Raw genomic sequence first — 8,413 nt, forward strand, 5'->3', positions numbered from 1 at the left:
AGCTCCTGACTGTTAAGCTACAGGCTGGGTGTAGAATCAGTCATGGTAGTATAGTAGTCATTACACTGTACAGTTCTTGGCTGTAGTGTAGTGGTTATCTGCATGGTGTTTCACGCCGGAGACCCGTGTTCGATTACGGCGTTAAACCTTTAATATTATAGTATCAAATTTTACAGTTTTAACTAAGATATAATTATTGACAATATACTGTGTGATTAAAATATAATTATTTATATTTACAGTATAGTATTACATTTTACAGTATATTGTATAAGTAATTTATTACAGTATATAAAAACTACTGATAAACTACTGATAAACTACTGTACCCACTACTCAGCGGCGGGCGCACAGAATGGGACGTTGTTCCGCACAGGACGCACGGCGCATAGGACGCACGGCGCATAGCACGCACGGCGCATAGGACGCACGGCGCACACGCTAATGCAGTATACTGTAGGCGCCATTATCAGTATCGCTAGTACTGTACCTGGACCTGTTCAGTATGTCGGACACTGGCAGAGTCAGGAGGGCAAGGCCCTTTGGCAGAGGGGAGCTCCTCACCCTGGTGGCTTGGCGGGACAGGCTCCTGGTCTCTAATCGGGAGATTGTGGAGGCCTACCAGGGGGCCCGTCAAGCCATCAGGGTGAGGTTCCATAGAGACAGGCCAGTTAGGAGCCTCCAGAGGAGATGGTCCGACCTGGTCCGTCGGGACCCTCAACTGCTGGACTCCCTCAGGCAAAGTAAGTACTGTACATACTGTACCTGTACAATGTTGAGTGCTATTGTATACAGTATTTTTTTACTTGTTGCCATGGGGGATTTTACAGTATACTGTACCTGTATTTTTTTTTAATGTGCTGATTGCTGTACAACTGTTCAGGTAGATTTTACAGAACTTGCTATTAGAATTAGAATTTAGAATTAGGGGGTGTGTCATTCTCCACCTGAAGGGTGTGTCTACAGTACTTCCATACAGTACACTACTGTACTGTACATGGAGATACTGTATTGTGTGTGGGGGGGGGGGGGCGCTGACCTGGACAGAGAGGTTTTTTGGACCGGGTCTGAGAGCGCCAGAGTCAGCTGTTCAGCAGTGGTATTGATACAGATTTGGGGGGAGCAGTATTAGACAGGTCCTTCTGAGCATTGTTCCGCTCTCCAACTCCAGGGCCTGGACCCCACTTCTTACATTCCCATTCCTGCAGCCACCAGACCTGGTTTCCAGCCCATGGTTGGGGTGATGTCAACATGTTAACCCCCGGAATCCATGGCAGATCATGTACTGTACAGTAAATTCTTTGCAATGAGCATGTTAATCCCTTCCAGAGTGTGCAACACCTGGAAGACCAGGTTCATCCCATGGCAACGAGCATGTTAACCCCCTAATATGCAATGAGCATTATAGTGTGTGTAGTAATGGGTAATGGACATTATGGAATGTGGTAAAATACTGTACATACTGTACTGTAATACAGTAGGTACTGTACAGTATTTTGGTGTACAGTATGGCATAATGTGTAGGACTAATGAGAGAGAGATGGAGATTGCTGCTACAGTACTGTGCAGTATTTCAGGGAGTCTCCTGCTGAAGAGGGAAGGCAACTACTGTATGCTGTACAGTACATGCTTGTTGCCATGGGTGATTTCCTACAGCATTGGTTTTCATGACATACTGTACAGTACTGTACAGTAAATTGTGGGCCCTTACAAACTTTTGATATGGGGCCTACAAATACTGTATCTGCAGTAATTACAGTATGCCTTACGCACTGTATTTCTTATTTTTCCAGGTATCAGCAGGATGACGCTGCGGGAGAGACAGCACCGCCACTGTAAGTACAGTACAGTATACTGTATACAGTACAGAGCGGAACATTGCATATTGACTTTCAAACATGTGGGATACTGTACAGGACCACAGCATTTCATCCCTCCTGGAATGGGTCATTTTGGCAGGTACTGTACTGTACTGTACTGTTATGTACTGCACAGTACAGTATGTACTGTAGTGTTGATACAGTACCTTAACACATTGTACTTTATAGTACAGTATGTTCGTGTTAGAGAATATACAGTACTGTACAGCACAGTCGTTTTTTTGTGTGCTTTTCCGCAGTCCCAGTGGATGTCGCAGCTCCAGAAAGCCTCCCTGCCGCCACCCAGGAGGAGAGGGCCACCTCTGCCCCCACCCAGCTGGAGGAGGAGTCTCTGAGCGCGGTTGGTAAGTATTGTACAGTATAACACCAGGGCTCTCACCATCTGTACCGGAAAAGTATTTTTGAACAGGCTCCAGCATGTACTGAGGCCCTTGTTCTTCTTCACTCTCTGACAAAATCCTTCTTGGATGGACAAACCCATGTGCACTGCAGGTGAGGCAGGTGTTACTGGACTTGCGCAGAGAGAATTACAGTATCTACTGTACAGTAGATTTGGGTGTGTCATTTTGCACTGCCTCGCCTGCTGTGCACATGGGTTTGTCCATCTACTGTGGGGAGGATTTTGTCAGAGAGTGAAGCAGAGTAAGGGCATCAGTTCCTGCTGGAGCCTGTTCAAAAATACCCCTGCTTGCACGATACACCCTCTTTATTTTGTCCTTTTTTTTTTTGACATTTGCAGCTCCAGAAAGCCTCCCTGCCGCCACCCAGGAGGAGAGGGCCACCTCTGCCCCCACCCAGCTGGAGGAGGAGTCTCTGAGCGCGGTTGGTAAGTATTGTACAGTATAACACCAGGGCTCTCACCATCTGTACCGGAAAAGTATTTTTGAACAGGCTCCAGCATGTACTGAGGCCCTTGTTCTTCTTCACTCTCTGACAAAATCCTTCTTGGATGGACAAACCCATGTGCACTGCAGGTGAGGCAGGTGTTACTGGACTTGCGCAGAGAGAATTACAGTATCTACTGTACAGTAGATTTGGGTGTGTCATTTTGCACTGCCTCGCCTGCTGTGCACATGGGTTTGTCCATCTACTGTGGGGAGGATTTTGTCAGAGAGTGAAGCAGAGTAAGGGCATCAGTTCCTGCTGGAGCCTGTTCAAAAATACCCCTGCTTGCACGATACACCCTCTTTATTTTGTCCTTTTTTTTTTTGACATTTGCAGCTCCAGAAAGCCTCCCTGCCGCCACCCAGGAGGAGAGGGCCACCTCTGCCCCCACCCAGCTCGAGGAGGATTCTCTGAGCGCGGTTGGTAAGTATTGTACAGTATAACACCAGGGCTCTCACCATCTGTACCGGAAAAGTATTTTTGAACAGGCTCCAGCATGTACTGAGGCCCTTGTTCTTCTTCACTCTCTGACAAAATCCTTCTTGGATGGACAAACCCATGTGCACTGCAGGTGAGGCAGGTGTTACTGGACTTGCGCAGAGAGAATTACAGTATCTACTGTACAGTAGATTTGGGTGTGTCATTTTGCACTGCCTCGCCTGCTGTGCACATGGGTTTGTCCATCTACTGTGGGGAGGATTTTGTCAGAGAGTGAAGCAGAGTAAGGGCATCAGTTCCTGCTGGAGCCTGTTCAAAAATACCCCTGCTTGCACGATACACCCTCTTTATTTTGTCCTTTTTTTTTTTGACATTTGCAGCTCCAGAAAGCCTCCCTGCCGCCACCCAGGAGGAGAGGGCCACCTCTGCCCCCACCCAGCTCGAGGAGGATTCTCTGAGCGCGGTTGGTAAGTATTGTACAGTATAACACCAGGGCTCTCACCATCTGTACCGGAAAAGTATTTTTGAACAGGCTCCAGCATGTACTGAGGCCCTTGTTCTTCTTCACTCTCTGACAAAATCCTTCTTGGATGGACAAACCCATGTGCACTGCAGGTGAGGCAGGTGTTACTGGACTTGCGCAGAGAGAATTACAGTATCTACTGTACAGTAGATTTGGGTGTGTCATTTTGCACTGCCTCGCCTGCTGTGCACATGGGTTTGTCCATCTACTGTGGGGAGGATTTTGTCAGAGAGTGAAGCAGAGTAAGGGCATCAGTTCCTGCTGGAGCCTGTTCAAAAATACCCCTGCTTGCACGATACACCCTCTTTATTTTGTCCTTTTTTTTTTTGACATTTGCAGCTCCAGAAAGCCTCCCTGCCGCCACCCAGGAGGAGAGGGCCACCTCTGCCCCCACCCAGCTGGAGGAGGAGTCTCTGAGCGCGGTTGGTAAGTATTGTACAGTATAACACCAGGGCTCTCACCATCTGTACCGGAAAAGTATTTTTGAACAGGCTCCAGCATGTACTGAGGCCCTTGTTCTTCTTCACTCTCTGACAAAATCCTTCTTGGATGGACAAACCCATGTGCACTGCAGGTGAGGCAGGTGTTACTGGACTTGCGCAGAGAGAATTACAGTATCTACTGTACAGTAGATTTGGGTGTGTCATTTTGCACTGCCTCGCCTGCTGTGCACATGGGTTTGTCCATCTACTGTGGGGAGGATTTTGTCAGAGAGTGAAGCAGAGTAAGGGCATCAGTTCCTGCTGGAGCCTGTTCAAAAATACCCCTGCTTGCACGATACACCCTCTTTATTTTGTCCTTTTTTTTTTTGACATTTGCAGCTCCAGAAAGCCTCCCTGCCGCCACCCAGGAGGAGAGGGCCACCTCTGCCCCCACCCAGCTGGAGGAGGAGTCTCTGAGCGCGGTTGGTAAGTATTGTACAGTATAACACCAGGGCTCTCACCATCTGTACCGGAAAAGTATTTTTGAACAGGCTCCAGCATGTACTGAGGCCCTTGTTCTTCTTCACTCTCTGACAAAATCCTTCTTGGATGGACAAACCCATGTGCACTGCAGGTGAGGCAGGTGTTACTGGACTTGCGCAGAGAGAATTACAGTATCTACTGTACAGTAGATTTGGGTGTGTCATTTTGCACTGCCTCGCCTGCTGTGCACATGGGTTTGTCCATCTACTGTGGGGAGGATTTTGTCAGAGAGTGAAGCAGAGTAAGGGCATCAGTTCCTGCTGGAGCCTGTTCAAAAATACCCCTGCTTGCACGATACACCCTCTTTATTTTGTCCTTTTTTTTTTTTGACATTTGCAGCTCCAGAAAGCCTCCCTGCCGCCACCCAGGAGGAGAGGGCCACCTCTGCCCCCACCCAGCTGGAGGAGGAGTCTCTGAGCGCGGTTGGTAAGTATTGTACAGTATAACACCAGGGCTCTCACCATCTGTACCGGAAAAGTATTTTTGAACAGGCTCCAGCATGTACTGAGGCCCTTGTTCTTCTTCACTCTCTGACAAAATCCTTCTTGGATGGACAAACCCATGTGCACTGCAGGTGAGGCAGGTGTTACTGGACTTGCGCAGAGAGAATTACAGTATGTACTGTACAGTAGATTTGGGTGTGTCATTTTGCACTGCCTCGCCTGCTGTGCACATGGGTTTGTCCATCTACTGTGGGGAGGATTTTGTCAGAGAGTGAAGCAGAGTAAGGGCATCAGTTCCTGCTGGAGCCTGTTCAAAAATACCCCTGCTTGCACGATACACCCTCTTTATTTTGTCCTTTTTTTTTTTTGACATTTGCAGCTCCAGAAAGCCTCCCTGCCGCCACCCAGGAGGAGAGGGCCACCTCTGCCCCCACCCAGCTGGAGGAGGAGTCTCTGAGCGCGGTTGGTAAGTATTGTACAGTATAACACCAGGGCTCTCACCATCTGTACCGGAAAAGTATTTTTGAACAGGCTCCAGCATGTACTGAGGCCCTTGTTCTTCTTCACTCTCTGACAAAATCCTTCTTGGATGGACAAACCCATGTGCACTGCAGGTGAGGCAGGTGTTACTGGACTTGCGCAGAGAGAATTACAGTATCTACTGTACAGTAGATTTGGGTGTGTCATTTTGCACTGCCTCGCCTGCTGTGCACATGGGTTTGTCCATCTACTGTGGGGAGGATTTTGTCAGAGAGTGAAGCAGAGTAAGGGCATCAGTTCCTGCTGGAGCCTGTTCAAAAATACCCCTGCTTGCACGATACACCCTCTTTATTTTGTCCTTTTTTTTTTTACATTTGCAGCTCCAGAAAGCCTCCCTGCCGCCACCCAGGAGGAGAGGGCCACCTCTGCCCCCACCCAGCTGGAGGAGGAGTCTCTGAGCGCGGTTGGTAAGTATTGTACAGTATAACACCAGGGCTCTCACCATCTGTACCGGAAAAGTATTTTTGAACAGGCTCCAGCATGTACTGAGGCCCTTGTTCTTCTTCACTCTCTGACAAAATCCTTCTTGGATGGACAAACCCATGTGCACTGCAGGTGAGGCAGGTGTTACTGGACTTGCGCAGAGAGAATTACAGTATCTACTGTACAGTAGATTTGGGTGTGTCATTTTGCACTGCCTCGCCTGCTGTGCACATGGGTTTGTCCATCTACTGTGGGGAGGATTTTGTCAGAGAGTGAAGCAGAGTAAGGGCATCAGTTCCTGCTGGAGCCTGTTCAAAAATACCCCTGCTTGCACGATACACCCTCTTTATTTTGTCCTTTTTTTTTTTGACATTTGCAGCTCCAGAAAGCCTCCCTGCCGCCACCCAGGAGGAGAGGGCCACCTCTGCCCCCACCCAGCTGGAGGAGGAGTCTCTGAGCGCGGTTGGTAAGTATTGTACAGTATAACACCAGGGCTCTCACCATCTGTACCGGAAAAGTATTTTTGAACAGGCTCCAGCATGTACTGAGGCCCTTGTTCTTCTTCACTCTCTGACAAAATCCTTCTTGGATGGACAAACCCATGTGCACTGCAGGTGAGGCAGGTGTTACTGGACTTGCGCAGAGAGAATTACAGTATGTACTGTACAGTACTGTAGATTTGGGTGTGTCATTTTGCACTGCCTCGCCTGCTGTGCACATGGGTTTGTCCATCTACTGTGGGGAGGATTTTGTCAGAGAGTGAAGCAGAGTAAGGGCATCAGTTCCTGCTGGAGCCTGTTCAAAAATACCCCTGCTTGCACGATACACCCTCTTTATTTTGTCCTTTTTTTTTTTGACATTTGCAGCTCCAGAAAGCCTCCCTGCCGCCACCCAGGAGGAGAGGGCCACCTCTGCCCCCACCCAGCTGGAGGAGGAGTCTCTGAGCGCGGTTGGTAAGTATTGTACAGTATAACACCAGGGCTCTCACCATCTGTACCGGAAAAGTATTTTTGAACAGGCTCCAGCATGTACTGAGGCCCTTGTTCTTCTTCACTCTCTGACAAAATCCTTCTTGGATGGACAAACCCATGTGCACTGCAGGTGAGGCAGGTGTTACTGGACTTGCGCAGAGAGAATTACAGTATCTACTGTACAGTAGATTTGGGTGTGTCATTTTGCACTGCCTCGCCTGCTGTGCACATGGGTTTGTCCATCTACTGTGGGGAGGATTTTGTCAGAGAGTGAAGCAGAGTAAGGGCATCAGTTCCTGCTGGAGCCTGTTCAAAAATACCCCTGCTTGCACGATACACCCTCTTTATTTTGTCCTTTTTTTTTTTGACATTTGCAGCTCCAGAAAGCCTCCCTGCCGCCACCCAGGAGGAGAGGGCCACTCTGCCCCCACCCAGCTGGAGGAGGAGTCTCTGAGCGCGGTTGGTAAGTATTGTACAGTATAACACCAGGGCTCTCACCATCTGTACCGGAAAAGTATTTTTGAACAGGCTCCAGCATGTACTGAGGCCCTTGTTCTTCTTCACTCTCTGACAAAATCCTTCTTGGATGGACAAACCCATGTGCACTGCAGGTGAGGCAGGTGTTACTGGACTTGCGCAGAGAGAATTACAGTATGTACTGTACAGTAGATTTGGGTGTGTCATTTTGCACTGCCTCGCCTGCTGTGCACATGGGTTTGTCCATCTACTGTGGGGAGGATTTTGTCAGAGAGTGAAGCAGAGTAAGGGCATCAGTTCCTGCTGGAGCCTGTTCAAAAATACCCCTGCTTGCACGATACACCCTCTTTATTTTGTCCTTTTTTTTTTTTTACATTTGCAGCTCCAGAAAGCCTCCCTGCCGCCACCCAGGAGGAGAGGGCCACCTCTGCCCCCACCCAGCTGGAGGAGGAGTCTCTGAGCGCGGTTGGTAAGTATTGTACAGTATAACACCAGGGCTCTCACCATCTGTACCGGAAAAGTATTTTTGAACAGGCTCCAGCATGTACTGAGGCCCTTGTTCTTCTTCACTCTCTGACAAAATCCTTCTTGGATGGACAAACCCATGTGCACTGCAGGTGAGGCAGGTGTTACTGGACTTGCGCAGAGAGAATTACAGTATGTACTGTACAGTAGATTTGGGTGTGTCATTTTGCACTGCCTCGCCTGCTGTGCACATGGGTTTGTCCATCTACTGTGGGGAGGATTTTGTCAGAGAGTGAAGCAGAGTAAGGGCATCAGTTCCTGCTGGAGCCTGTTCAAAAATACCCCTGCTTGCACGATACACCCTCTTTATTTTGTCCTTTTTTTTTTGACATTTGCAGCTCCA

At 48.7% G+C, this 8,413-nt stretch overlaps 1 long non-coding RNA gene across 1 annotated transcript; it reads left to right on the plus strand.

The window, feature by feature from the left end:
- The first annotated feature begins 1,376 nt into the window (after positions 1 to 1,376).
- LOC146058749 (uncharacterized) lies at positions 1,377 to 2,709 on the plus strand. Its single transcript, XR_014469938.1, has 3 exons — positions 1,377 to 1,835; positions 2,120 to 2,224; positions 2,620 to 2,709. It is a non-coding gene; the product is annotated as an uncharacterized LOC146058749 (long non-coding RNA).
- The last annotated feature ends 5,704 nt before the right edge of the window (positions 2,710 to 8,413 follow it).

This window comes from Crinia signifera, chromosome 2 (assembly GCF_055691185.1).
Source record: "Crinia signifera chromosome 2, ASM5569118v1, whole genome shotgun sequence".
NCBI classification, from domain to species: Eukaryota; Metazoa; Chordata; class Amphibia; order Anura; family Myobatrachidae; genus Crinia; species Crinia signifera.